This window comes from Pogoniulus pusillus, chromosome 20 (genome assembly GCF_015220805.1).
Source record: "Pogoniulus pusillus isolate bPogPus1 chromosome 20, bPogPus1.pri, whole genome shotgun sequence".
Classification (NCBI taxonomy): domain Eukaryota; kingdom Metazoa; phylum Chordata; class Aves; order Piciformes; family Lybiidae; genus Pogoniulus; species Pogoniulus pusillus.
In genome coordinates, this window is record NC_087283.1 from 8,993,616 (window position 1) to 9,020,138 (window position 26,523).

At 57.1% G+C, this 26,523-nt stretch overlaps 1 protein-coding gene across 2 annotated transcripts in view; it reads right to left on the minus strand.

Annotated features, from left to right (window-relative positions):
* Nucleotides 1-26,523, minus strand: part of GSE1 (Gse1 coiled-coil protein) — a 110,147-nt gene that overhangs the window by 80,870 nt on the left and 2,754 nt on the right. The window lies entirely within an intron of this gene.

Sequence of the window (26,523 nt, forward strand, 5' to 3'; positions counted from 1 at the left end):
GACCACAAAGTCCCAGGCTGGGATGGGAGGTATACAGCTCACTGTGGAGTAGGGTCTGCCACCCAAATCCCACAGGACACAGCTGCTGCTCAGCTCTGAGGCCCTGCTCCATCCCTCATGCTGCCTAATTCCAGCAACCCATCATGGCACTCACCTCCAAATCCAGAGCTGCTGGGCAGTCTGCAGTTACTGTCCTGTCCCTGCCACCCTAAATACCTGTGTCCCCTCCCTGCCACCACGAATACCTGCCACAGGGAGAGGCAGCTGCCCCAAGGGGCTTTTCACTCTGGAAAATCCCACTCGTTTTTGGGGCATTCCCACCTGGCACAGCCCCACAGCACACTCAGTGGTGGTGGGGAAACTGAGGCAGGGAGGAGCTGCCAAGTGGGTCCCCATCCAGTTTAGGCAGGGCCCATCATGGCAATCACACATATGGTGAAACCCACTGTGAGTTCTGGTTGGGCAACCAGCTTGTGGCAGCACCTCCAGCTCCGGGCACTGAAAGGGGACCTGGCCCTGCAGGGCCCAACCAGCCCCTCTCAAATCCTCAGCGCTGTGCGGCACGGAGCCTTCACCGTCATCATTAGACACCAGAGTAAACAGCTGAAACAGTGACATTGCACACTGAGACAAATTACATGGCATTAAAGCCTCAATCCCCCCCTCTCCTCCCCGTGTCCCCCTTCTTCATCCAGCCCGGCAGCTTAGCGCATCGGTTCTCGGCTCCTGCCTGCCATCTAAAGACGGACTTACCGCCGGGGCCGGTGCTTCGTTAAGCCGCAGATTAAACGCTCACCATCTGCAAAGGGGAAAACTTTAATGCCAGGATAATACCTGCAGCTCACAATCCGCCGTGTCACCGTGTGCTCCCCCCGGGCATGAGAGGCAAGTGGGCACAAAGCCCTGCCGTGCCAGCAAGTTGCTTTAGAGCCACCATGTCACTCAGCAGAGACTGTGAGGGCGAATGGTAGCCAAAGTGGGATGTTCCCATCCTTCTCCTGGCACATCTCTACATCTGGCTAGGGTGGGAGCTGAATCCCTGGCCAGCCTCCACCCTGCTCTCCCCTGCGTTACCCCTCGGCAGCCACCCCCCAGGCAAGGGACACCCAGGCTCTCAGGGTGGCCCAGCCATCACCCCACCTCCTTAATTACTTTAAGTGATTATGAGTCCCTTCATTGGGACACGAGATTAGACCCAGGACCATCTTCCCCCGTATCCCTCCTCCCTCAGGAGACAACAAAAGAGAGCCTTGTCCTGTCACCACTTTCAGGAGCAAGTTCCACCTTGCCAAGCCCACAAAGGTGGTCTAGGTGCCCTGTGCCTCTCCCTGCTCTACCTTGTTGAAGTCCCTAGGCCAGCAGCATCATCTGGGGTGCAGCAGGGACACAGGGTCACCCAGGCTGTCCCTTGTGATGGGGGGACATAGGCTGAGTGTCACACAGAGGCAAGGAGGGATGCTGAAGGGGACACACAGGACACAGTGTATCCTAAAGGTGGGTGGGGGAGGATGAGGCACCCGCCTGCCGACTCAGCACCTCAATGAATTACACCGGATTACAGGTCAGGTCAGCAGGGAAAGGAGCCAAGGAGGTTTTCCACCTCCTGGCCTGCTCCTGCTGGAGAATTTATGGCCAGGACTCTGCAAAGGGCTGAGTAATTAGTGTCAGGAGGAAGATGGCTGAATCAGCACCCATCAGCACTGAAGAGATGGAACTGGAAGAGGGGAGATCACACAGTCCTGACCAAAAGCAGCCCCCTGGTATATGGGTTGACCCAGCAGTGCCAGGCTGTGATCACTGGGGACAAGCCAGCTAACTCAGCATCCTATTCCCCGGCTTGCTGCTCTGGCACCAGCTTTGGCCCAGAATCCATGAGATATTACTTTGGGAACACCATGAGATGCAGCTACAGCATATGAAAGCCCCCCTAAATCCTGCTTTGGTCTTTTCTTTGTGGCCTGCATGCTGGATCCCAGGATGCTCAAGCCCCAGGATGCCCAAGCATCTACCCATCCAGGCCCGGGCAGCCCTCAGGCTTTGCAGCCGCCATTGATTTCTCCGGGTTGGGAATAGCAGAGCTGGCCCCTGCTCCGCAGCTGATTACAGCCATTTCCCTGCCTGCTCCCCCTCCCCGCTGTCTGCCTCCTGCCTCCGTCTGCTGCCTGGTTTTACGAGGGCCATTTCCAAGAGGTCGCTGGAAATAGATTTTTATCACCTCGTGATAAATATCATTTACGGTGACATTACTGCTCGGAGAAGGGAGGAGAGGCGGGCAGGCAGACGCCCGCTCGCAGCCCCCCAGCTCCTCAGGGCACCAACTGGGCTCCTCCTCATCACTGTTCCCATTCCTGTAGGTTCAGGGTGTGCCAAATCCTGACACCATCCATCCATCCATCCATCCATCCATCCATCCATCCATCTGGGTGGCAGGAACGGAGGGAGTCGCACCATTAGCCCCGCGCGCCATTAGGCACTTAAAAAGCCATAGGAATAAGCCGTGCCATTAGGTGGGAAGTGAACTGGGAGGGATAGGATGCACAGTAATGGCTGGAAGGACGAGAACGTGGACTGGAGGATCTCACCACATACCAAGAGGTCCCCTGAGATACGCTGGTACCCCAAGAGCTCCAGCATGCCCAGGAAAAGAGGGTAAAACAGTCCCTGTACACCAGTTCTGAGTGGAAAACCAGGGGCTTTCAGAGATGAGACATCAGTTCTGCAGTGGTGAAGGCACTGGGAACCTTTCCAAAAGGACTTGTCAGCAAGACAGAGAGAACCAGCTCACTTCTTGTCCCCTCCAAACCTGCCTCTGGCTTTAGGCACAGAGACCCAGGAGAAAAAGCCAGCACTGAGCTGAGCACTGCAAACTCATAACAGCAGTGGTGCTGCAATTTCGTGCAGGGGCAAGGGGAACATGGGTCCTGCCCTGGCTGAGCCCACAGGCAGGACAGCTGCCAAGCTGTTCCCACAGGCAGCTGCCTCTGGAAAAGGGCACGGCAGCAGGCATGGGGCCAAGGCCAACCCGCTGCTTGTGCCAGCCCTGCCACACACAGCGCTGGCCACCCCCAGGGGAACAATGACCCCTTTGACCAGCACCAAGTGGGGGTTGTCACCTGTGAGGACAAAGCCACAGTCCCCAGGGTGCACAGCAGGGGTGAACTACAGCAGCAAGAGCCAGCCTGAAATACCCAGCAAAGAGCAACCCTCACCCGCGGGCAGAGTGCGGCAATGCCAACCCATGCCAAGAATCCTGTTTACTCTCCCAGCCCTGGCACTGGCTCCCTCAGCTCCCTGCTGCCTCAGTTTCCCTGGCACCCAGGAGCTGGCAGGGATGCTGGGCACACTAGGCATGGGATGGGCAACCATGGGGGGAGCCCAGCCTCATATTTTGGGTGCTTCTTGCAACACGCAGCACAAACCCGTCTGGCTTGGCAAGTGGCCCTGTGGCGTGGGGCCAGGAGGGAGGCAGGGAATGAAGCTTTGTATGGGGACAGGCCCTGGCCAAGCAGCGGCGGTGGCCACCTGCCGCGAGCCACCGCAGTGGCGTGGGCCCCTCCTCTGCACCCCACAGCCAGCGGGTAGAAAGCAACGCCAGGAAGGGACAGCATGGCCACCCTAGTGGCACTGGGGGCTGCATGAGGACAGCCAGCCCCGAAGGTGAAGATGGTAGGTGCTTGTGGAGCAGTGCCCACCTTGTCTCCTCCTCTGTAGCAGGGATGTCACCTTGCTGCCAGGACACGCGTATGGGTCAGCTGATGCTGTCCCCGTGCCATCACCCCCACTAAGGCTGTGCCACCAGCTGGCACAGTGCCCTGGTGCCACATCTCACCCTAGAGCATGAGGGTTCCCTAATCACTGCAGCCCTTTACTGACCCCTGTGGACGAGGGGAACCTCATCCGGCCCCAGAACCCCCCCCAGAAGGACACTTGATGAGCCATCTGAAGAGAGGTTTGTTCCCCTGGAAACAGTTTAGTTGCATCTGGTGCCAGCTTCCACCACCACCTCACAGGAGCCACCACTGGAGCCAGCACACCCTGGCAGGGCCACCACCCTTGTGGTCACGATGACCTGACATGTCACTGCAAGGAGAGCCTGTGAGCTGTGGCCAGCCCAGCTCTTGGCTTCGCGCAGGGCTTCTGTGGCTAAGGCAGGACCGTGGCTTGGCACTCACCCTGCCCATGGCTTGGCACCCACCCTGCACTTCTCTCCCCGGGCTGGCAGAGAGATGGATGGATAGACAGACAGCAAAAGCACAGACCCCCTGTGTGCGCTGCCCCAAGTCCCTGGGGTGCAGGTTTGGGTATCCCTTGTCCGTGCCAGCAGCCAGGTGCAAGAGGTGAGGCAGGGATGCTGCCCGGTATTGCCACTGCCAGGGCCACCCAGCCACTAGCATCCCACGAGGACACACAGCTCCAACCTCAGCACATCCAGTTGAGCACCCAAGGGTCAGTGGGGGGACACACGACATTTTGTCCCCTGTCATCCACAAACACAGCCTCAGACATCCCGAGGGTACCAACCGTGGGGAATCAAATCCCTTTACCTCCCTCCCAAGCATCGCTGAGACTCCCTGGCAAAGCAGCCCCAAACCATGTGCTGCAGCCCCGGATTACGCTCTCAGTTGGGGTGCCCTCCCCGCTGCCGCCGTGCATCGCAGGGAAGCCCATTTTCCTCTTCAAAAATCAAAACATCCGTCAACAGAAGGAGCCTCGGCAAAGTTTGCAGCAACTTACACCCCCCTGCCCCCCCACCCCGCCCCCGAAGATCGCAGGTGCCACGAGGAGGGCACCTCCTGCGCAGGACACCCCCTCAACCTCGCAGATTGGAGGGGGTAATGCAACAAGTCCAAAGCGGGAGGGGGGGGGGCTGTTACACCATCCTAAACCACTCTGCTTCCCCCCCATCAATAACGAACCCCCCCTGGGATGGTGCCCCCCCACTACAAGGCAGGGTTTGGGGGGGGATACAGGCAGCTCCCTGCCCTGCACCTACCTGTGGGGGGTCGCGGGGTGCAGGCAGGAGCGGGGACCCCGCAGCAGCGAGCGGCAGCGCACGATCAAATCTCGAGCTGCCGGCGACAGAAATGGGGGGGGGGGGGGGGGGGGCACGATAAGGAAGCAGTGGCGGGGAGAGCACGGTGAGGAGTTGAGGGGGGGTCAGGGTAATTAATAACCGAGAAAAAGCCACTTACCCCCTCCCCGGGGCTCGCCACCGTGCCGCGGGGGTGGCTGGAGGGTGGTGCTGGGGAGGATGGGGGGGGGGGATCAAAGGCTGGGGGTGGGGGGGGTATGGATGAGGGGTTGAGGTTGGGGTTGAGGGGGGGGTCTCGCCAGCCCCCGCTGCCTGCCACAACAAAGAGCCAGACACAACAAAAGCAGCATATGGCCAGAGCCGCGCGGGGCTGTAAATTAAACATAAAGGGAAGATTAGATAATTAATGAGCGCTCCCGGGGGGGGGATGGGGGTGGGGGGGGGCTGCCTGCTGCGGAGAGCACGGAGGAGGGGAGAGGGTGAGGGGGCGGGGGGGCGAATACGATGGCCCTGGCAGTGCAAGGGAGGGAGGCGCGGGGGGGGGGGGCACCTGTTGGGAGAGGAGGAGGAGGATGGGCAGCGAGCGGCTCCAGCCTCGCCAGCTGCTCCGGGGCGCAGCCTAAGCGGATTAGCGGGGGCAAAGCCCCCAGCCCCCCCGAAAAGAGAAACAGGCCTGGAGATGCAGGGCTGAGGGGCGCGGGAAGGGGGGGGGGGCGCCTTGTGTTGTCGTTCCACCCCCGGCCCCGCGGGGTTCCACCCAGCATCCTCAGGGGGGTGGCACCGGTATCCCGGGAGCGGCGCCGCCCAGCATCCCCGGGCGGGGAACGGGGGCAGCCAGCAGCCCCTGGGAGGGCGCACCCAGCGTTGCCGGTTCGGAGGCGGCGGGTGGGGGCAATTTGAATCCTCGAGGGAGGGAGCATTTAGCATCCCTGCATCTCAAGGCCTTGAGGACTGGGACCAGCATGCCCCCGCCCCTGCCCATGTGTGCCCCCCCCCCGAACATGGGGAAAGCAGCTTGCCTCTTGCAATGCTTCAAAGCATTCTGCGTGGCAGGGAGGGAGAAGAGAGGCAGAGTGGGAGAAACTGAGGTAGGGAGGAAACTGAGGCAGGAGAGAGGGAAACTGAGGCAGGAGAGAGGGAAAGTGAGGCAGAGGGGGAAAATGAGGCGAGGCGAGGTGGGGCGGGGGGAAGTAAGGCAGGAGGGAAGGAAATCGAAGCAGAGAGGGAAACTGAGGCAGGTTGGGGAGAAGTGAGGAAGGAGGGGGGAAAGTGAGACAGACAGGGAGAAGTGAGGCAGAGGAGGGGAAACCGAGTCAGGGAGGGAAACTGAGGCAGGCAGTGAGTCCATGCCAGTGGTCCAGATTGGCATGGGGGACAGATTTGGATTGCCCCCAGAGAGCCCTGTGACCCCATGGCAACACCACCAGCATGTCCTGGTGATGTGGTTCTCCCCAGAAAGGTCTGGGGGTGGTGGGTACCCCAGGCAGGTTCCACAGAACCACAGTGAGGCTCAGCCCCAGCCAGGAGAAAGAGTTAATCCCATTATTGGCAGCTCACAGATGGCGGCTGCAGCAATTCCCCTGCTTAGCAGATTTAACACATAAGGCAGGAGGGAGGGAAGGAGGCGGGGGAGATCCTCCCCCCCTAAAACACACACACAGCAGGGGCACGGGGGGCAACAAACACTTCCCCCTTCCCCAAACCAGGAAGGCCTCCCAGCACCCCAGGGTGCTGCCCTGCACCCAGTGGGCACCTTTGCACACATGATGTCCATCTGTTCTGCCTTGGACAAAGGGTGGCAGCCAAGGCAGGGGACTTGGGGACACTCACGCTGTCCCTGCCATGCCAAATCCACCAACTCTGTGTGAGTACTATCTCCCCATCCACCCAAATCATGAGCTTGGCAGGGCTCATAGCTGTTTCCCCCCATGCCCCGCCCCAGGAGCCCCCAGATAACCCCAGCAGCAGCTGCCAGCTCCTGGCTTTGCCCAGCCTGGTCCCAGTGGGCAGGATGAGGCCAGCAGCCTCCAAAGCAAACCTGCCTGCTCTCCTTTCAAGCTGTTGGAAAACAGTGTGCCTTTGATTCTGTGGGCAACAGGGCAGCTCAGGGCAAACAGGGATGCCCCAGCCTGGCATATTAACTGCAAATTAACTCTTCCCTGCAGCCCCTCACACCAGACCCAGCACCTGCCTTGTCTCTCCAGGAGGGGACTCCAGGGATGGGGAGGGCACATTTGAGACAGAAGGTGCCCAGTTGCCATGCTGGATGTTGCCACAGCAATGGGAAAGTGGGACTCTGTGTGATAAAAGGAGGTGGATACCATCTTGCAGGGCTGTAGGGGCACAGCATGGTGCTGCCCTCCACCTCCTTCCTCCAGAGCCCTAGTTTGAAGTGAGCGATGAGTCGATGTGCTGTGGCACCCTCCCATCTTCTGCCCTGAGAAAGGATTAAGGATGCACCCAACCCAAACCCAGTCTGCCTACACTACTCAGGGATGGGTGCCTCCATGCCACCCACTCCCTGCTGGTGTCTCTCCCTCAGGGCCCATTGGCAGAGTTAGAGGTGCACCAGAGCTAGCACGCTCCTGGCATCCCAACATAGCTCATCTCAGTGGCAGCAGCACTGAGACAACCTGGTCTAGGACCCCTGGTTTAGGGGTGAGTGGGACTGGAGGAAGTCCCAGTGGGCACCTCATCCATTCTGTAGTGCAGGATAGGGTCCAGGGCCAGATGTCAGCAGGGTCAGGGCAGCCAGGATGTTCCCCAGACCCTCCATGCCTCAGTTTCCCCTACCTTTGAGGCCTCACCAGCTGCTGGCAGCAGTTGCCCAGCCCCAGGGCTCACCTGGCCAGCCAGGAGAAGGATGCCAGTGCAGCTTTCCAACCCATCTAGGAGCTCCAGCATTACTCTGGATGGACCCATCCCAACCACTGGCGCAGAGGAAAAGGTGTTTGGTGGCCAAACTGCAAGCACCCCTCTCCATCTCCTGCTCCTCACTCCAGGTGTAAACTGCCGGCTCAGAAGCCCAAAACCCTGGGACCATTTGGTCAGGCTGGTAAACTCATGTTGGTAAGCTCTGACCTGGGCTTCTGCCTCCATCCTATGCTGGTACAAGTTTCCCAGTGCCAGAGCACCTTTTCACTGGAAGCAGATCACCCAAACCTCACTGGACGACCGACCAGCTTGGGAGCCCAAAAGGCTGTGACTCTTTGGCCAGGCTGATAAACCCACCCTGGGGAGCCTTGAGCTGGGCTTCTGCCTCCATCTTGCACTAGTACGAAGCTCCGAGTGCCAGAGCACCCTTCCACTGGAAGGAGCTCAGCCAATCCCCACTGCTCCCACAAACCAGCTGGGTGCTGAGCCGTGGGGATGCTCAGCCATCCCTAGGCTGTCAGAAGGAGTGTGACACAGGAACCCGCCTCCCCAAGCAGCAATCTCCATCTATAAGAGACGTGATGATCCATCAGCCGGGAGCAGGCAGGTTGAGGCTGGGAGCTGCCTCCCGTGCCAGCCCAGACAGCATTCCCAAGGGACTAATACCAGCATGTAAATATTAGATACTTTTGTCTCCTCTGAGACCAATTACACAAATCGTGGCAGCTCCCGCAGGACTCTGCGCTCCTACTTACTGTATCATCATTAACAGCTTATTAGAGAACAGCTGCTCAAAGAGGGAGGGGGGAGAATAAAAATCCAGGAGGAGAGATGGCAAAGAAACCTGCACATAGGAACAGAGGTTGGGAAGGGTGACCACCACCCTGCCCCAGCACCCAGAGACACGCATACCCATCCCCATAGTGTCACCACTGTGCCCAGCCCTCTCTGCAACCTTGGCAGTGCTGGGGTCAGTCACAAAACTGTGCTGGGATCTGCTATAGGCTTCACAGAGATGCTGGGAAGAGGTCAGAGGGGTGGTCCCCCGATGGGAGGACAGACTGTGTGGTGGCTGGGGACAGGAGTGAGGTGGCTGCAGGATCTCCAGGGAAAGCAGGAGCTGGAAGGAAGCCACCAAAGCAGTCTGGCACCCCCCAGCTGAGGAACCTTTGGGGCTGGGAGGTCCATGCCCAGGAGAGAGGCGATTCCTCAGCCTTTGGGTGCCAGTCACCCATGGGTGGCAAGAATGGACAGGTCTCACACCAGGGAGCAGCTGAGGAACACTGAGGATATAGGCTGTAAGATCAGCTCCTGTCTGGGGCAGTGCTGTCCAGGGGATGCTCTTCCACCTCCCCTCCTTTGGGATGGGGTGACAGGAGGTTTGGGATGAGCTCCACACCAGCACAGCGCAGCCCCCTGAGGGGCACACACTCCCTAAGCCATCATTAAGAAATGCAGCTACTTGGGAGAAGGATGCTTCTCACCACCCTCCCTGTCCCTTGCGGGTGATGCTGGCCAGGCAGCGAGGGCAGGGGTGTTTTTTGGAGTGACACATCCCTCCACCCCTCCCAACCCTCCCAAATCCAATTAGGCAGCATCAATCACAGCCCAAACATCTGCTAAAGATGTCCCCTGTGGCCACCGAGGGCAGACAGGATTCCCATCCGGGTGGCAGCGAGTGCCTCCAGGGCCACCCCAGGCTGTCTGTCGGCAGGTGGCCGGGGCAGGTGGCCCTGTTGGGTGTCATTGTCCCCAGGAGGATGCCACGACATGCTTCTGGTGCGCTCTAGCGTCAGCCAGCATTAATGCATTGCCTGCACTGCGCAGCAGCACGGCTGGACACACACACACACACACACACGTGTGGAGACACCTGGCAGGGCCACCAGACCTCCTTGGTGGGGTGACATCAGATGCGCTTTGTCCCTGCATGGGTGGCTTTTCAAGGCTGACGTCCTAAGCGGGGGGCAGGTGCCCCATACCAGTTGGGGCAAAAGTGATGCAACGACCCAAGAGTGGGGCAGATGCTTTGCAGAGCGAGACCCGTGGGGCAGGAGGGGGAAGAGGGCTCCCGGGGGCTTTTGTGAGCAGGGAGGTAGCAGCTTCCCGTCTGATTGCTAATTATCCTCGTTATTCCGTGTCAGACACTTTATGAAGCACTGGAGTGATTTGCTCTTTCCCTGTAATTAGGCACGTTGCAATTACCATCTCATTCAAGTTCAAGCTCCATGTCCTCACGACCTTCCAGGCCTCCACACGATGTCCCTGCTCATCTCTCCAGCTTCCCCCCACCTCCCCCCGACTCTGCTTAACGTCGCCTCTTGATGTGCCCCCTCACCTCATGTCTGGCTGGGAAAGGGGAGCACATTGTTGACTGGTGGGAGGATGGAGAATAGAGCAACCCCCCCACACCCCCCCCCCACCCCCCACCTCCCCCAGGAGAGTCCTATTGCTAAATGGGATGCCAAAAATCCCCAGCCAAGTCTGGGGGCTGTCTGCCCTCCCAGAGATGAGAGACTGCTAGTCCCCAGCACAGTGATCCCAAGCATCCTTGAATCCTTTTGGATATTAGTCCAGCTGCACAACTGGAGGCAGGGCTGAGCTTCAGCACACAGCCAGACCCTGCCCCATGCACAGCACCAGTCCAGCTGCCATCTTGCCCACATCAGGGTCATTTTAGATCACACAGGACATATTTCAGTGCTTCTGCTACATCAAAGTCCCACTTTCAGGTCCCATTCCCAAAGGGACAGCCACACAGGAACAACCACTCAGCAGAAAACCAAAAACCACCCCCCAAAGCTTATTTCGGGGGGGGGGGGGGGGGAATAGAAAAAAGATGGTAGGAGGCTGGCAAGTGGCAGCTCTCACAGCTTCCCAGCATGGTGCTGCCTCTTGGGAATCTCCTCTCCCCATCTGGCCCACAGTGTTTGCTCCGGGAAGAACCACAGCTCCCTTTGGAGCAGCCTCCCAGCAGCCTCCAGCAAAAGCATCGCCGGTGCCGCAGCACTGGGCACCGTGCCGTGCCAGGCTCCAGCACTGCACCCAGCGGCACCAGAGTCACCGCAGCAGGATGCCCTCCCTCTCCCAGCAGCTAATTAATCCTTCTGCTCAGGCAGAGCTCATTAGCTCTGGTGCAGCAGTGGGCTGCCCAGCACAGCCGTCCTTCCCGGCGGAGAGCAAGGTCAGCATGAGGGGCCAGCTGGCACCGGCAGCACCAATTTCGCCCTGGGTCCTGCCTCCTGTCCCCCTTGATGGCCTTTCCTGCAGGTCTGTGCTGTTTATTCAAGCATATATTACGGGGGGGGGGGGGGGGGGGGATGAAAGAAAGTGAAGGGGAAAAAAAAAAAAAAAGAAGAAAAAAGAAAAGAAAAGAGAAAAAAAAAAGGGGAGAGGGAGAGGAGGTGGAGAAAAGACCCCCCCGAGTGTGAACGCAAGGGAAAAGCAGCCAAGGAAAGCAGAGGAGTCAGCCAAGTGCCTCGCTCCGTGGCAGGCAGGGCTCGAGTGGGCCGCCCTGTAAATGTTTTGAATTTCCAAAACAGGAGGGAGAAGCCAAGAGCTGCCGAGTTCCCCCACATGCCAAGGAGGACAAAGGGCATCCCCGTGGGGCGGAGGCATAGGCAATGTGCCCAGCACCCCAGCTTTACCCCCCTCCTCATCCCAGCTTGCCCTCAGCCCCCGTGGGATGTGCAGCACCGGCACGCCTCTGACTCGGCCCTAATTATAGCCAGAATGATGCCAGGCAAGGGTGGGTGCCAGGCATGGGGCTGGCAGGTCCCACATAGGCACGATGGGTGGCTGTGGGTGGGATGTGCACCCACTGGGACAGCCTGGAGCAGAGTCTGGGGTGATTCAGTGTGTGGCAAAGTGCCTGGCTCCCTGCCTTGGCAGAGTGGGAGCCTTCCAGATCACATCCTCTTTGGAATCTTTGCCCTTCAAGGGCCAAAACTGCTGGAAAAGCCCCGAAGCCAGCACGCTGAGGCTCTCCTTGCTGCAGGATGCTCCAATGCTGATCCCTGCCACCACGCTAGGGGGAAATCCCAGTGCCCACCCCAGCTGCTGGCAGGGATGGGAGGATGCTGTTTGGGTGGTCCAGCACCTCCAAGTAATCCTTTGTCCCAAGGGGCAATGCTGCACCCCAAAAAGCAGAGCCTGCCCTGCAGGAAAGAAGAAAGGGCTGCAGAAGATGAAGCAGCATCCATGGGAATGCCAGCAGCACAGCTGCCGCGCTGAGGGGGGGAACTTCAATAGACCCCAAACCCCATCTGCTTATTCCTGCCCCACCCTCCACTACCCCACCCCCTCCAGTGCAAACCCCACGGGGTTTATACTCTGGGTAAGGGGAATGCGGCTGGCAGGGGCAGAGGGAGGAGAAGCTGTGGGGTGAGCTGAGCCCCCCCAGCAAGGTACCGCCGGGTTAGGGGCAGGCAGGGAGACAATATAGGGCCTATGTGGCCTCCTCACCGCCAGATGTGTGTTAATAAGGCAGCTGCCCCCTAAGCTAATAAGGTCACTTACTGGCTCCAGTAAGACGAGAAAACAAGCAGGGGCTTGGCTGCGGTACAGCCCGACTTGGCACCCGCCGCACGCCGGCTTCCTGAATTCTTGCCGCTTCCAGAACAGCGCAACGGGGTGGAAAAAGGCAGATAGAAACGCCCCCTGCCAAGAAAAAAACCACCCCGGAGCCCACCCGTCTCCAGCATCCTCACCCGCCTCCAGCATCCCCAGCGGTGCCCAGGGCACTGGGATGGGGGCCAGGCTCCAGCACCCCAGCGTAAGATGGGCTATGGGGCTTGGAGATCAGCGCCCAGCTGGGGCAAGAATGCCCCAACTAGGTTTGTTCCACGGGGGGAAAAGCTCTTGGAAAGGGTTTGGGGGATGATTCCTGCAGGCCTGGCAAGTGGGGTGGGGAGCAAAGCTCCTGCACCCCCACTGCAAGATGGGCTGTGAGGCTTGGAGATTAGCATCCAGCCGGGGCAAGGACACCCCAAGAAGGTTTATTCCAGGGGTGGGGGAAGAAACAATTCTGGGGGGAATTTTTTTTTCTTTTTTTTTGGGGGGGAGGCGACTGGGGAGGGTTTGCTGCAGATTTTCCCATCACAGCAAGCAGAGCAGAGAGCCCCCCCCCCCTCGCCTGCCCCCGATCATGGCGCCTACAACTCCCTTTGTTTTAATATTATAAAGCGAGCCAGATGCCGGCTTTAATCCCCTCAGCTGGTGAGGATTTGCAAACACATTAGGAGGCAGAGCCAGCCCCTCCACCACTGCTCCCCAGCCCCGTGGCCTGTCCCCATGCCCCATCTGCTGCCTCCGAAAAGGGGGGTCCCACCTCCTAATTGCCTTCTCATGGCTGGATTAGGAGCTGACAAGAGGGACACGTCCATCCTCTGCCACTTCCATTTGGGAAACACCTGGGAGAATCTTTTGCTTCCCCTGCAAAGACTCCAGCCAAGAGTTTGGGGGTTTGCCTGGGGTGCCAAGGTGATGGTCACAGAAGGGATGCAAGTGGGGTACAGGCAGAGGTTGGTCAAGCAGCAGTCCCAGTGCAGGGATGATGGATGATGTGTCTGCCTCAGCGGTGTGGCATCGTGGCTGCGGGACTGGAGCATGAGCCAGCTCTCCTGCATCCCCAGGAGACACAGAATGTTTCTGTGAGTCCTTCCCACAACATTAACAGGGAAAAGGATTTTTCCTCCTGACTTCCACTGCTGCCAGAAACACTCGAAGGTTGCTGCTGTGTCTTTTCCCCTGGGTTTCAGCACACAAAGCTGAGATTAAACAGGTACCAGCAGCAGGAGCAGGAGGAATCGCTCCAAAGTGTTGCATCCCATAGGAGCTGCTCCAAGGCTGGATCAGGAGCCAGGCATGTGTTTGCTTTCCCTCCTGTCAGGGGACTGTGTTTATCCCATGCAGGTGACAGCATATGGGCTAGTTCTCCTGCACCAGAAGCCCAGCTCCTCTGGACCCTCAGAGCATCCAGAAGCAGGGAAATAGCTGGTGGATGAGAGGGATCTGATGCTGGAGTGATATCCCAACCCTGCAGCATCCCAGCAGGAGAAATGCTGCCAGCCAGCATGTCCCATAAATCCCCTCCTCACTCAAGGGCTGGATTGCAGCACACTCTCACACCTTCCCAAAAGCTGGAAGTTTCCCTCCAGGCACCCCAGTCCAGGCTGGACTTCAGAGATGGAGACACTAAACAGCCCACAGCCCCGCTGGGACCAAGCATTCCTCAAGATGCTGCTCCCAGGGGATCTTCACATGCTCCTGTGCCACCATCCTGTCAATTGCTCCAAGCCATCCCAGTGCTCTCAGAAAAGCACCACACTCCATTCCAGTGCCACTGGGGAGGAATTCACCATAGTGGGACCCCCGTGGGAGGTTGCTGCTCTGGCTCCCCCCAAAAGAAACAGCCTCAGGAACACACAAAATCTTGCTGAGCTGTCCCAGACCCCATATTTGCAGTGCAAAAGCAGCAGGGCTTTTTTGGAGGGTGTGTTTTTTTTTGGTTTCTTTTTAAGACCAGGATCTCCTACATACCACTTAGCAGCCAGGAGTTCAGAGGGAGCAGAGCTCAGTGCTTTAAAACGACGCCTCCTTTGCCAAGAAATAATCCCAAGCATCAAAAATAAAGCCCCAACCTAAAAAACCACCAAAAACCCAGACTCAGAAGATAATTAACTCCACAAAGCAGCGACCCTGAGTAGCTCAAATCTTCCTTGTAACTACCAAGCCCATGTTCCAAGGGCTTATTTCTTGCTGTCTGCAACACAACGGCACCAGCACCCGCTTCACCAACCCCAGATTTGTCACTGCTTCAGCCAGGCATGGTGGGGGGCCCAGCCACACATGAGGCTCCCCATGCAATGGGGTCACTCTCCAACCCTAGATGTGGCTCCAAGAGGGACATCAAGGATTTGGGGTTCCATCCCTGGATACGACAGGGTAAGAGGCTGAGGGATGTTGACATCCCTCAGCAGTCACCAGCAGCCCTTTGCAGGGAGGGAGCCACCTTTTAGGGTCGCTCCTGTAGGAAAACAGCAAGAGAAGAAAGAGTAACTCAGACTTAGGGGTCAATTTCAACCCATCTATTTGCTCTCCCATCTTTGGTGCCTGGCAGAAGAGTTAGGGTCCCACCAGGCGTAAGTAACCCTGGTAGCATCATCCCACAGCAATACACATCCCCCCCCACCAAGCAGTATCACTCCCCCTGGCAGAATCATCCTCCTCTGGCAGCATCACCTCCTGCCCCTTCCTGGAGCTCAACAGGGAGGGGAATAAAAGAGAGAAGAGCTGAGAAAAAGCCATGCAGAGCCAGCCCTTCCTGCTGCTGCTTCCCCCCGGCATTCCCCCTTCCCCTCCCTGACCACAAAAAGCCAACATCTCCCCGCGCCCCTCCAGCCAGGGGATGGGAATGTGGAAGCAATTGCACTTGGCAAGGCAGCAACAGTGAGTCAAAAACAGTTGTTTGGCTTGTCAGCCACCCAGGCCCTGCAGCACTCTTGTTTTCCTTCGCCTGCCTTAACCCCTTCCAGTCCCAGCCCCTTTCCCCAGCAGGACCCACAGCCCATTGTGGACAGAGACTGGGTGCTAGGAAGAAGCTTCATCCCATCACCCAGCTGCCTTGGTCCCAGGAATGGGATGATGTGCAATTCCTTGGCTGGAAAACCACAGCAGGAGGCTGCACCAGCTGTTAACTCTACCTGACAGGGTGGGCGTGGGGCAAAGGGACATCCCAAGGCCAGCAAGGAGCAGAAGCAGGATGTTCAGTGCTCCTGGAGCATCCCACTTGCTGGCCTCAGGAGATGTGGGGAGGCCCTCCTGCCCATCGCTGACAGCATCCCAGATGTGCCTCATCAGGGTGATGAGACATGGCCATATGTACTGGGGACATTGTGCCACCTCAGGTGGCCAGACCACCCCCCAGAGCCAGCCTGGTGGTATGGAGCTATTTAAAGCCCAGAGCACAGCCTTCCCCATCCAGTTTACAACAGGTTAGCACTTCCCAGACTGCTTCCCACTGGCACCTCTATCCCCTTCCCTGCTGGCAGCAAGATCAGAAATATGTCCAGCATCATCACATGCTGCATCAGGGTCTCTTCTCCATCTTCAGATCTCCTCTTGCACCCCAAGATGAGGGAGTCAGGCCATGCACTCAGCACTCCCCTGTCCAACAGCATCACACACTGCTGGGATCCCATCTCCATTCAGGGCAGGGTGGGGGGACACCAGGGCACATCCACCTCCTCTCCACTACAGAGACAACCATGTGGGTCAGGGCATCCCTCTAGATGGGCCCCAACCCTCCATTCCCCTCAGCATTGCACCTCAAGTCAGACTCAGAGAAGACAATGAGTAGGGAGCCCAGAGAAGGAGCTGCTCACTCGCTCAGTTGGAGGTCCTCCCCAACACCTCCATGGGGCGAGGGAGCCAGGGACAAGAGAGCCAGGGCAAAGTGATGGATGGATGGATGGATGAGGAAGAGTTAAACCCTCCAGAGCAAGTTGAGGAGAAGTGGAGGGCAAGAGACAAAGCAAGATGCTAGAGCCAAGAGATGAAGGCGAGGATGTGATAAGAGGGGGAGCCGGGGGTGTGCGCCTGAGTGAGGGAGAAGGGAGGAGGAGGAGGAGGAGGAGAGGTGGGTGATGACCAAAGTCATTGAACATTTTTTGGCACGCCTACCCCCCGAGTATCCTGGCCGTTGGCCCAGCTCGGAGCTGAACTTAAACAAACTCCTGTTGCAGCCATCTGCTTGATTTTAAAATAAATCAAACAATCTGTTGAGCCGTGGGTGATCAAATTTCCATCTGTGCGGACGCCTGCTCGCCTCCTCGGAGCCTCCGCTTGCCTCTACCAGCCAAACACTCCTGGCAGCATGTGGCCTCCCTAATTCCTCCAGGAAAGGGAGAAACCGGACCTCCCCGCCGCCCCCCCAGCCCTTCCCCACCACCCTCCTAACTCAAACCAAGTGCTATTTTTACAGCCGCCCACCAAACAGAGCCCTGCGCTGGGTTTAAAGGGGAGGAAAACGGGGCTGGGGTGGGGAGAGATCCCAAGAGGTCTTGAGCTTCTCCATCGCTGCCCACACTGAGGGTGGGATTCCTCATCCCCTCCACATCCATCCCCAAGGGTCCAAGGGGATGAAAAGGAAAAGGGCAGCAGCTGCCGGCAGCAGGACCCTGCCTGCCCCAGCGCTGGTGGCCGCGACACGGAGGCCACAAAGGCTGGCCAGAAATAGCAGCTGCAAAGCCGGCACCACACGGCTGTCCCCAAGATGGGGACAGCAGGAGCACATCAGTTCCAGGTGCCATGGGAGTGCCCAGTTCCCAGTCATCCTGCCCTCTCAGCCCTCCCAAATCCACTTTGTCCCAAGGGGTCCCACCTCCTCTGAGAGCAGCAAACCCAAAGGAAGACAGCACCACTTGTCTCAGGGTCCCCAGTGTGCCAAAAGAGAGGTGGCCTCATCCTTCTCAGCTCTCTCTTTGGGTGCTGCAAAATCCCAGCCTGTCCTGGGTGCAACGCAGCCATCAGCTCTGCACCCACAAGGGAGATGGCACCCATGATATCTATGGTCCCAAACACCCTCTGATCAGTTGGTCCTTTCTGCAAGCCAAAGCCGAACATCTGCTGGTATCATCCAGGCTTTGCCCTCTGCCCCCTGGAGCCCTTCCTTCCACACTGAGCAGAGGGCAGCAGGCATGGGGCCAGCCTGGCCAGAAATAGGGCAGCAAGTGGGGGGAGAAACACAGCAAAGGGACAAAGAGGGAGGAAGACATGCATGAAGAAAGAGGTACAGTAAAGGACGAAACAGGTTTAGAGCTCATCAGAACCACAGCAGCTAAGGTGCAGAAAGGTTGCTGAGCAAAAGTTGCCCATGCATGGGAGGAAGGACATGGACACAGCACAACTGACTTCTCTTTGAGCACTACAAATATTGGGGTGACACATCCCCATGGCACAGTGTTATGGAAACAGCAGCAAGGAGGGTGAAGTGCCCAGCACCCAAGCACAGCCCCACCAGGAGCCCGAGCCAGTGGCTGGGCTGCAGAAGCAACTTTAGTCATGAAGCACTCTGCCATGCCAAGAACTGTCCTGGCCAGCCCAGGGCTGAGCTTGCCAGGGCACTGAAAATAATGGGGAGCCAGGGGAAGAGCTGGGACCAAGGTGGCCTCCACCCTGCCACCGCCCTGCATGTTTCATTTTTGGGAAGGAGCCATAGGCAGCAAAGGGATTACAGGACACTGGGTCCCACATCCACTCTGGGACATGGTTCAGTGAGCACAGTGGTGGTGGGTTGAAGGTTGGACTTGATCTTAGAGGTCTTTTTCAACCTTAATGATTCTAAGGAGACTGCAAGCAGTGCCCAAGCTCTGAGGATGCAGGATCAAGCCAAAGTGCATGAGGGGGGGATCAGCAAGGGAAAACCATCTGGAATAACTGTTTTAGCAGTTTGTGTGACCCTAGTGCCTCACTGTGCCACCAGTCACATGCCATAAGGACAGTCCCCAGGAAAGCCTGCTTCCACCTGAGACAGGGGGTCTCCTAAAAGCCATCTCTGCTTTGAAGTAGGGACATGGAGTAAAATCCAGGCACAGCCCCAACAGGATACATGGCAGGGAGCAGGTTACAGAAGCAAAGGGGGAAAAAAAATCCCAACTAACCACCAAGCCCCTTTTTGGAAGAGGAAAGGACTGACAGGACCTGGCTGAGAAGCAGGAGAAAGCCCAGATTTCCCAGTTACTGTGCAGATGTTCTGGCTTGAAAACAGAAGACGGCAGGAGCGAATCCATCTCCCCCTCCAGAGCCGCCGCAGCCAGGGCATCTGGACTCTGTCTGCAGGCAGAAGTGGCTTCTTCCCAGCTCCTTGGAGAACCCTCAGCACTGGGGACAGCCAAAGCACACCAACCCTCCCCGCGAGGTGCCAAGCCGTGCCAAGGAGCCAGGGGGGCAGCAGGAGCCAGGGCTCCATCCCTGTGCTGGGTTGACCTTGGCACAGTTACCTCCCAGGAAAACTGAAGAGCCTTGTCCTCGCCATGTTTTCACTCTGGGATAAAGTCATGCTGCTTGCTCCAGCGGGGGGAGAGGGAGAGAAGAAAATGCAGCTGTTTTAGCAGTGAAGACAAGGAGGGGGGGGTGGGAGGCACACACACACACACACACACACACACATATATATGTTGCTGTATTTACTCCTGGCCAGGGCAATAACCAAAATCACCAGCACTTGATCAGCGCTCGATGAAAAGCTGCGCAGCCCACTGAAGTCAGCTCACTTCCAGAAACATGCTGGAAGCAGATGGGAGGTGATGGTGGCGATCTGCTGCTCGCTCCACACCCTGCACATGGCCCCAGACACAGCTGTCGGTCTGTCTGTCCATCCCTCCCTCCCTCCCTGTGTCTGTCCGTCCTGCCGCGGCTGCAAACCGCCAAGCTGACGCCTTGGCTGTCATCAAAACGTTCCCAGTTCCAAGGTCTCTGCCAGTGTCCTTGTGTCTGGCTCCCCTGGGGACCGAGGTGGCTGCTGGTGGCCCTCCGGAGGCAAAGCCAAGGAGGGATGAACGAAACCACTTCGGAGGGTCAGGGGGGAAACCACCCCGCGCAGGGCTGCGGTGGAGCCCAGGCTGTGCCATGGGGTGCAGTGGGTCCTGCAGGGACAAGCACCCAGCCCCAGCCAGGGCTCAAAGGGACGTGATGCCCTCTCTGTGAAAGTCTCCGGCCCCAACAGCAGCAGGCTTCAGGGACAGACCAGGTGCCAGCACATAGCCTCAAGGAGGGTCACAGCCCTGGCTCTATGCAGAGCTGCTCACAGCATCCTTCCTGGCTGGAAACCACCACCGTGTGCCTGCTTCCTGGCCACAGCAGGCCAGAAAGCAGGCAGCTACCCGACCCCAGGGCAAAGCAGATGTGCCCCTGTCTGAAGGGCCACCACTCATCTCCTCAAAGGACCTTTGCCTGCATCCCAGCTGGGTCTCAGCCTTTTTTTTTTAATCTCTAAACTAGAACCCCAAACTTCTCCAGGAGGAGCTGGGAGAGAGCATGGTGAGGGGAAGCTGGCTCTCCCAGACAGCCCATCTGCCACTGCACATCCCTCATGGGGAGATCCAGGACCCTTCTCACACACCCTTGGTCAAATCCAGCTCCAAGACCCAGCACCTCTGCCAGACAGGACAGCACACAGCTTCCTGGGTACTGGAGTAGGTGATGCTATGGCCAGCCCTGAGGGAAGCCAGTGGGAAGAGGCAGCACTGGGGCCAGAAGGTGATTTCCTGAGTTTCTGTGCAAGGGCTTGAATAAACCCAAATAAATCCCTCAGCAACCCCTTGCTGCAACTGGGAACAGCCTGTCCATGTACACAGGCACCAAAATGGAGTGTCCTAGCAGTTTTCCAGCTGTAGGGAAGCTCTGACACCCTGTGGCACACAGCCCAAACACTCCCAGCCCCCTTCTGCATGTGCTGCCAGCATGGGTTGTGGCATGCTTGGCACAACCACCTCACCATAGGCCAGTGGGTTGAAGGAAGAACACCAGGGCAGCTGCTGCCCCAAGCACACCAGCTCCATGGGTAAACAGATGACTTCGGTCTCCTGAGAGCTACTAAAGCTTGGCAAAACTTGCCCTAATGTGGAAAGCAAGGAGAATAAAGAGAGAGAAGTGGCATCATATTCATGGCAGCTTGCAAAGTGCACCCAGTTAATGTCCTATTTCCCCTCCCAGCCCAAGCAAAACTCCCTCCTGGAACTGTCCCTTTCATCCTTGCCCTACCTCTAAAGGTCCAGAGACAAAAAAGTCACACCAAGACCAGGCCAGCTGCAAGAGGCTGCTTGTCCAGCCATGCCATGGCAAGGCTCCTGTGTGCTGGGAAGAGGCCAGCAAGGCTGCCAGCACCACGCTGCAGCAGCTGCTCACCCAGCGGCAGGAGCAAACCACAACCTGCCTGTGGTAGTCCAGGTTGGCACTGGGGATCCAGCATCATTTCCACAGCACAGGGAAGGGAATTGGGCTGGCTAGGAGCAATGCCTTTTGCAAGCAGGGGTGCAAGTGAAGAGCAGCATCATAGCCCCGAGAGCCACGCTGACACCTGCCAACACGAGATGCTGGCTCTGCAGGGAGCCAAGGCACGATCAAGGCACCACTGCCTTGGCAACGGGGGGACCTGGAGCTGTCAGAGCCCTGGGCTGGGGCCCGGGAGGATTGTGCTGCTGGAAGGTCTCCTGTTGCCAGCTGCTCACGGTGGAGGAAAGCCCAACATGGCCAGGAGCCTGCTGCTGTCAGCTCCAGTGGATCTTTCTCCAGTTCCCACTCTACTCCTTACCAGGATACTCCTGCCCCACCACTCTCCTGGATTTGCCTCTGCAAGGCCCCTCCGAAGCCCTGGCAGTTCCCAGGGAGAGCAATGATCCTCCCCTCTGTGATGCAGGAAACCAACATTTCCATGCCATCTCTTCAATCCTATGAAGCCAGCATGCAGCACAGAGCTTTTGCTGCAGGGCAGAAGGGGAACATCTAGCCAGATGCTGCAGGGACCAGCTGGAGCTGTTTGGCTGATGGCCCATCCTAGGGAGCCTCAGGAGCACCCTGCTCTGAGCAACACATGCCACAGATACTGGTGAGGAGCACAGTGCTCCTCCACCCAAAACCAACATGGGAAAAGGTCCAGGGTACAGCAGACACCCATTGCACTCAGCAAGGTGCAAACAGGCTCCTGGCAAATCAACTGTGCCCAGAAGGTGCCCAAAACCTCATGAGTCCTCAAAACCTCTTCAGGAGATGGAGACACCTCCTTGGGCCCAGCCCAAGCCACCAAGGATGACAGCAGAATTGTTGGCACGTGACCAAGCTGGCACGTCGGTGGGTAGAGGACAGTGAAGATCCAGCTCCTGCCAAACCAAGCACCCAAGCTGCTACTGCAGGGAGCTTCCTCCTCACTGGGAAGCAGCCAAAGAGCATCCCCGGCTGCCCTCTGTGACCACACTTCCCGGATGGCTGAGAAAGGCCAAGTGTCTGGACAAAACATCTGTCCAGCTGCTGCAGCCAGAGCCAGTCGTCCCTCCAGCCCATTTCCCAGCTTGGCCACGGCTTCACCCAAAGCGCAGACAGGGAGGCTGCTCCAAGATGCTCCAGCACTTGCGAAAGCAGTTTCACTGCGGGGGACCGGAGCAGAGCCAGTTCCTCACCCCGGGGGGGATCTTCTGGGGAGCTGCAGGCTGGGATTCGTGGGCAGGACGCGTTTCAGGGCAGTGCTCTTGGCAGGTGGCTGCAGAACAGAGGCAGCGCTCAAGCTGCCAGTGCTCTGCTGCTGCTTTTGGGCAAGGCAGAGAGAAGGCATGGGGCGAAGTGTGTGTGTGTGTGTGTGTGTGCTGGAAATAAATATATAGCAGCCAGCTGGTGAGCTGTGGAGTCAGCACAAGGGCTGGAGGACACGGCGGCTGGCAGCAGCGCGGGAGCCCTGGTATTTTGGACAGCTGGTACAGCAAGGTCAGCCCGGCCAAAGCAAAAGGCCCCTTTGCTATTCCCCCCCAACCCTAATATGCTGAAGGACATGCACCCCTTGCTGGAGACCTCAGTGGGACAAGCCACCAGCCCATGATTCTGAAACGACTGAAGTGGGTGAGGATGAGGGGAGATGAAGAGGTGCAGGTTTCCAGCCTGGCTGGGTACATACCAAACCCGCCCTGACCTCATCGGCAGGAAAAAGCAAGCAGCACATTTTCCTCGTGTTGTTTCTTTGTTTGCCATCTGGGAACACAATCCCACAGGAGGCCATGCCCCGAGACATGAAGTCATATCATGATTATATTGCCACCTCCGTGCTAGGATTGAGATCTCACCCAAAAAAATGCCAGAGCTGGTTGGTGTGAGCTGCAGCAAGGGCTGTGGAGGAAGCTGCTTTATCTGAAAAGCAGCTTGAGCCTAGCTGAAAACATCTTCACACTGACACATCCTTCAATTGAAACAGGGTTAGCTCCAAAAGCTGGCTTTAAAATACCTTGGCCTCATTTTGCTCTGCTAGAATTGGTGATGGAAAAAAAAATGGCACAAGCACGGAACCACCAAAGGCAATCCAAGCTGGAAGCCAAAAAATGGAGATGAGGGAGACCAGCTCTGCTCTTAAGTTCAAGGAACCTTAGGGTTAAGGGACAAGAATAAGCCAGAAGCAGCCTGTGCCACCCCTCTGGAGACCACACATGAAGCCCGGGCAAGAGACGTGCAAAGGACCCATCAGCTTGGCAGAGAAAGTGCCACCACCCAAAGCCAGTCACAGAAGATTCTTGCTTTGCTTCAAAATGAATAAAAGATGCAAAGGAGGCAAAGGTCCTGCCTGACTGGCCATGACCTGGGACCCTTCAGCACAGGTTTCTCACTTCCCATGCTGTGATACACCCAAATATCCATGACTTTTGTTCAGTGCAACGCAGGGGGAGGCTCAAGCATCAACCCCCACCTCCTGGGTTTACTTTTGCAGCATCCAGGAGTTTCAGCTGGTGCTCAGCATCAGTGAGACAAAGTTTAGCTGAGAACACCAGAACTCTTTGATGTTTGCCCAAAAGCCTTTTTCAAGAGCCAAAAAAACAACATGGAAAACACCAGGTGATGCTCAGAAACTGGCCTGAGGACAGGGCTGGAGACATGGCAGCAAGCTCCAGGTGCTCCCAAGGAGCAGGATGACACCAGCTGCAAATTTTGCAGGTTATGATAGGATTTGAGAGCTTCCCAGACACCTGAAGGTATTTGCAGAAGGTTGCATAGAGAGGGAAAAAAATACATAAAACCAATGAAGTAATTGCAGCAAGAACAGTGAAAAGCAAAGACAGGAGGAGTTGGAAAGGCTGGAGAAGCTTTTCCCAGTGCTGGCAAAAAGAAAGGATCAGAGCAAGCACAGAAAAAGCTCAGCCAGGTCCAGTACAAGCAGCCTTTGACATGGGAGTACTGCCAAGAGGGTAGGAAGGCTCAATATGGGGCTTCAAGGGGCATGGCCAGGGACGTGGGTCAGTGTCACCTCTGGACATGAGCCAAGTCTGGGTGTTTTATGGACTACTCAAAGCAGTCAGCCTCAAGACCTGCTTCACTCTCAGAAGCCACCTGTCCTGCAGCACCCCGAGAAACCATCTCCTCCTGGCCAGTAAAGGAGGGCTTGGTGGTGGGATGCACAAGGAGTTTGTCTGGCTCAGGAGAGCAGCACATCATATCTGGTGGCAGCAGCCCCCCCCAGACTCAGGAGCCCTGCAGGAGCGGACGCATAGATCTGCACAGGTTGTCCTTGCAAGGTGCACAGCTGGAAAGAGGCTGCATTCTCTCAGCACACATCTGCACACCTTGGAGGGGATCAGGAGTAAGAAGCCAAAGGACATTCCCCATCACAATACACTTAGCAAAGCTCAGCGTTGCCACTTTTCCTTTGTGGGACAACCCAAACCCACTTCACCCAAGCCAACAGCAGCACAATTTCCGCAGCAGCCCCTCTGCCAGACAGCACTTACCTCCTGAGGCAGGTAGGACCACAGGCACCACCACACCTCTACAGATCATCACCTGCCCCACTGCTCCCCACCATCAAACCAGCAGCAGAGCCATCACTCCACCCAAAATACCAAATCCTCCACTTTCCTAAGAAGCCTCAAGCGTTCCTTCATTGCCACCTCAGCCCCATCTGGCTTTTGTTATGAGAGGGTGACATGAGGATGTGTGGTGGCACTGGGTGCCTCAAGCATTCAGCTATCTGCATCAACCACCTTGAAGGCAGGACAGATGCAAAGCACCAGTTTGATGTGCAGGGTTGAGGGCTTCAATCCCGAGCATGTGTGTTCAAAAAATGAACTTGCAGAGCTTCAAGGAGGAATGGGGAGTTGTTTTTAAGCCCTCAGGCTCATTCCCTCCTGCCTGGTCTCATCTGAACATGCACTTGGGTGTCACACAAGAGTGAAAGGCTCATCTGAGGTGACTTTAACAACAAGTGTGGCTGAGCAAGGGTACGGTTAAATTAGCCGAGCACCCAATCCAAGCATTAAGCCCTGTTTTAAATAGCCTTGACATCTCTGAGGTCTCACCCTGATGGTAAGTGTGTAGAGATGGGGAGGGAAGGGCAAGAGGACTTTCTGACCAGCCAGAGAATCATCACCTGGACACAGCAGAGCCCAGCAAAGCAAAAATGTCCCTGGAATGTCTGTGTCCCTCTCAGGCAGATCAGCCTTACCTCCTGCCACCCTGCCTGTTGTAGCAGCCCCTTAATTTGCTCATTAGCAAACCCAGGAACAAGAGGGAGGAACTGAATAGCATCCCTTGCCCAGGACACCCTCTGCGTCCTCCTCCTCTGCCTCCCCTCTGCCTTTCATAACCCCACACAAAAGCTTTTCAGAGCTGCTCAAGGCTGCAGGCAGGAGCCCAACTGCAGTTGGGACTGGGGCCAGTGAGGATGAGGACTGACATGCCTGAGAAATGTTATGCTCTGGGGAGGTCACTGAGGAACCCCACGAGAAGCATCCCTGAGCATTCAACACTGCACTCAAGCTGTCCCCATGACATGGCATGCGTACACTAACAGGACAAAGGTGTGGAACACCAGCTGGGCACGTGTGGATGTCACCCCCATCACTGGCTGTGCCCACCTAAGCTCTCCTGGAGCATCAGCCCCTGGGTTAGCACTGCAGGATGCTCACCTGACTCCCAAGCCACAGCCATCAGGCAAGGGTTCCACCACCTTGCACTTGCCACCAGACTAGGGGAGAAACAGAGGAGCAGCCTGGCCACAACCACATGGGCATCACAACTCATGCAGCCTTATTCCAACACCCAGAAAGTCTCCACCACATCAGACACTATGCACATAGCAAGTTGTGTTGGCTGGAAGCAGAGTCCTGTGAGGATGAACCTGAAAATAAATCATCTGCATCCACAAAATGACCTGCAGGGATGTCAGGGACATCCAGTTTGGGTGATGGAGCTTGGGGGAAAAAAAATCACCCAAAGTCATGACTTCTGGAGGATTCTCATGACTGGTTCCAACCCAACCTCCTGTGCCATCCTGGTGCTCTCCATACCAACCCTTTCATACATGCAACTCCTGCCTGGTGGCTTTCCAAGCAGCATCTCCCCCCCTACCCCCCAACTCTGGAGCCAGCTAGGCTAAATGGAAAATTCTATCTGTCCCCAGCCAAGAGAGGGTGACTGGGGAGAAAAAGAGTGCAGTCTTGGAAGGGCTGGTTCACACTGCTGAGGAAAATGCCAGCACTTTGGAAAGCCGCAGGGTTCTGGCTACGAATGGAGCCGAAAGGCTTTGAAAACCAACGTGGGGATTTATGATGCTGGCATTTGACAGAGCCCAGCCTGGGGCCTGGTTTGGAGACAGAAAGCAGCAGCTCTCCAGCACACTCCTGCAAGCTGGAAGCTTGGGGATAAAAGCAATTATTTCCCCACCCCACAAGAAGATTGTGACTAGGAAAACTTTGCTTTTCAGCACTACTGTCGATGTGATGTCCCCCGAAGCACCTTGAGTAACTTCAAAGGGAGGTGCACAAAAAAGCAACCCAGGACACTGGCAGCACCTGGGCGATAGCACCCATGACACCCAGGACACCGGTACCACCTGGGCAATAGCACCCATGACACCCAGGACACCGGTA